The sequence below is a fragment of the Delphinapterus leucas genome, chromosome 17, assembly GCF_059928025.1.
Source record: "Delphinapterus leucas isolate spDelLeu-1000000601 "Yukka" chromosome 17, BTC_Dleu_Yukka2, whole genome shotgun sequence".
NCBI classification, from domain to species: Eukaryota; Metazoa; Chordata; class Mammalia; order Artiodactyla; family Monodontidae; genus Delphinapterus; species Delphinapterus leucas.
Window position 1 is genome coordinate 50165710 of NC_143145.1, and position 3639 is coordinate 50169348.

At 39.1% G+C, this 3639-nt stretch overlaps 1 long non-coding RNA gene across 1 annotated transcript; it reads left to right on the forward strand.

The window, feature by feature from the left end:
* Nucleotides 1-792: 792 nt before the first annotated feature.
* LOC149746993 (uncharacterized) lies at nt 793-3259 on the forward strand. Its single transcript, XR_016388435.1, has 2 exons — nt 793-1847; nt 3022-3259. It is a non-coding gene; the product is annotated as an uncharacterized LOC149746993 (long non-coding RNA).
* The last annotated feature ends 380 nt before the right edge of the window (nt 3260-3639 follow it).

Below are 3639 nucleotides of genomic sequence, written 5' to 3' on the forward strand. Positions count from 1 at the left end.
AGCCGCGGGGGTGGGCAGTGCTGCATGCTGAGCATCCGTCTTTAGTCGGAGCACAGGGAGAGGACTGGGGTTGGTGGCGTGAACATAGCCTGAAGGGGTTAGTGCACCACGGCTAGCCGGGAGGGAGTCCGGGAAAAGAGCTGGAGCTGCCGAAGAGGCAAGAGACATTTTCTTCCCTCTTTGTTTCCTACTGCGCGAGGAGAGGGGATTAAGAGCGCTGCTTAAAGGAGCTCCAGAGACGGGCGCGAGTCGTGGCTAAAAGCGCGGACCCCAGAGACGGGCATGACACGCTAAGGCTGCTGCTGCCGCCACCAAGAAGGCTGTGTGCGAGCACAGGTCACTATCCACATCCCGCTTCCGGGGAGCCTGTGCAGCCCGCCACTGCCAGGTTCCCGGGATCCAGGGACAACTTCCCCGGGAGAACGCACGGTGAGCCTCAGGCTGGTGCAAAGTCACGCCGGCCCGTGGCGCCGCAGGCTCGCCCCGCACTCCGTGCCCCTCCCTCCCCCCGGCCTGAGTGAGCCAGAGCCCCCGAATCAGCGGCTCCTTTAACCCCGTCTTGTCTGAGTGAAAAACAGACGCCCTCCAGCGACCTACACGCAGAGGCGGGGCCTAATCCAAAGCTGAGCCCCGGGAGCTGTGCAAACAAAGAACAGAAAGGGAAATCTCTCCCAGCAGCCTCAGAAGCAGCGGATTAAAGCTCCACAATCAACTTGATGTACCCTGCATCTGTGGAATACATGAATAGACAACAAATCATCCCAAATTGAGGAGGTGGACTTTGAGAGCAAGATTTATCATTTTCTCCCCTTTACCTCTTTTTCTGAGTGTGTATGTGTACGCTTCTCTGTGAGATTTTGCCTGTATAGCTTTGCTTCCATCATGTGTCCTAGGGTTCTGTCTGTTTTTTTAAAAAAGTTTTTTCTTAATAATTATTTTTATTTTAATAACTTTATATTACTTTATCTTCTTTCTTTTTTCTTTCTTTCTCTCTTTCTTTCTTTCTTTCCTTCCTTCCTTCCTTCCTTCCTTCTTTCCTTCCCTCATTTAGACAAAGAATCATCCGAAATTGAGGAGGTGGACTTTGAGAGCAAGATTTATGATTTTTTCCCCTATTCCTCTTTTTGTGAGTTTGTAAGTGTATGCTTCTGTATGAGATTTTGTCTGTATAGCTTTGCTTCCACCATTTATCCAAAGCTTCTATCCGTTCGTTTTCTCTCTTAATAAGTAATTTTTAATTTAATAACTTTATTATATTTCACTTTATTTTATTTTACTTTATCTTCTTTCTTTCTTTCCTTTTTCCTTCCTTCCCTCCTCCCTTCCTTCCTTCCTTCCTCCCACCGTCCCTCCCTCCCTCCATCCTTTCTTTCTTTCTTTCTTTCCTTCTTTCCTTCTTTCTTTCCTCCTTCCTTCCTTCCTTAAATTCAATATAGATATTTAAATTTAAGGTAAAACTAAATTATAATTTGAAATTATATGTGGAGTTTTATTTCCTAAAGAATATTTTGGAAATTTCAACTCCTATTTTAACTTATATTTTCAGAGAAGGTATTTGGTCCAAATGAAGAATATCTTCAATTATCGTTCTTCTATTGCAAGCAAAAAAGGATTTATACTTCTTTTCATGAAGTATGGTTGTTTGACAACAGAAGGATAAATATTTTATATTTTTAGAAACAACAGTCAGGCTACTGATATTCTTAATGAGTTTTAATAAATCTGAATGCTTCTTATCATCTACTCTTTAGCTGGTACCTGAGGAGTTGTATACCTCCGGGAAGATATGTGCTCCAGACCCGTAAATATGCAGTTCACAGAGCCCACCACCAGAGGACAATAATGAAGTAAAATCTTGAAACCATGTAGTGAAAATAGTGGGAGTTTAAATAAAGGCAACATTTCACAGTATGCTTTTCTGACCAATGTTATATCTAATAACCTAATGGATTATATGTACATGGATTCTGAAAAGTCAGCAGCACACTTTGCTGGTCAATTTCTATGATAAGGGGAACGGAATTTGAGTGTAGAAAAACAGTATACTTACATCTTAAAATTCCACCCCTACAGAATCTACTCACCATTGAAAACTGGTAAGAATAATAGCTTTCTGTGTCTCAGTGACCAGTTAACATTTTCAAGAGTAGAATTTATCTTCCTATGATGCTCAAATACACAGGAAAAATGCATATCTAGGACAGTGGATAAACTCTATATGACATGAGAAAATAGTTATTCAAATGGAAAAAGTATAAGATCTACAAGGCACAGTTTTATATGCATTAGTGTGGATATATACATAAAGAAGCTCTAAGAAACATAAAAATCACTTCCAGGAAGTAATTTTAGGTAGAAGAGAATTAACATGGATGAGGAAGAAAAGAGAGTTGGTTTTAAAATAGTTTCATTTACTTGTTTTTTTGTTTGTTTATTTATTTGTTTTATTTATTTGGTCTTTGGAATATAAGAAAACAGTGGCTTTCAGATCAGTATCCCAGTGGAACAAAGGGACCGAGGTCTATCCTGGAGCCCGGCCATTGTTTGACTATCTTGTAATAATCCTGGTGAAATACAACCAAATCATTTGAACTATAAGCATCCTCTCTGACAATAAACTTAAGACACCAACATTATATATTAAAGAAAGTAAAGAGAGAATACTGTTTTCTTTAGAGAGAAAATACAGATCCTGGACGAAATCAATAATGTCAGCAAACCTCATGGGTATAATATATTCTGCCGCCTTTCATTTAGAACATGCCTCTAGAAGAGGGAAACTGGGCGATCATTTCCCCAGATTTTATATTTAATTCAAATATTTTAGATAAGAGGCATCTCTAGTAAAACATTGTATTATTGATTCTTTCCAATATGATAGCTCACAGGAGTTCCTCTTTCCTTCTCAAATACATATGGGGAAATGGAGGTGGGTGGGGGTTAGAGGAAGTATCTAAATAGAGCATAATAATCAACAGTTTGTTTTTTAAAAATAGAAATTTCTATTCAAATTGTTTCCAGAGACAGAAACACACAGAGACAATTCCATGTGACAAGAGTGAAAGAGACCAGAGTGATGCAGCTGCAAATCAAAAAACTGCCAACACCAGTGATTGATGGCCACCACCAGAATCTGGTTAAGACAAAGGATCCTCCCCTTGAGGCGTCAGAAAGAACATGGTCCTCTCAACACTTTGAGTTTGAACTTCTGGCCTCTAGAGCTGTGATAAAATAAATTTCTGTTCTTTTAAGCTAACAAGTTTGTGGTATCTTGTTATGGTAGCCCTAGAGATGACAGTATTTGATTCCTGAGCTGGCAACTGTATGTTGATTATGTAATGACTATTCCAAGATAATCAACAGACACAAAGATAAAGGCAAAACTGAGACTAAGCCCAGTTCTTTTTATTCCCAGAATAATAAATGATTTTTTAATTAATTTAGATCTCTTTGTCTAACCCCTCTGCTTTGCAGAAGAGTATGTGGGACCAATCAAGTATTAATATGTTATATTTTCATTTTAATTCATCTCAAATTATTTCTAATTCCCCTTACGAGTTCTTACTTGACCCATGAATTATTTAGGAATTTATTCTTTAATTTCCATTTGTGATTTTCAACAAATTTCTTTCTGTTAAC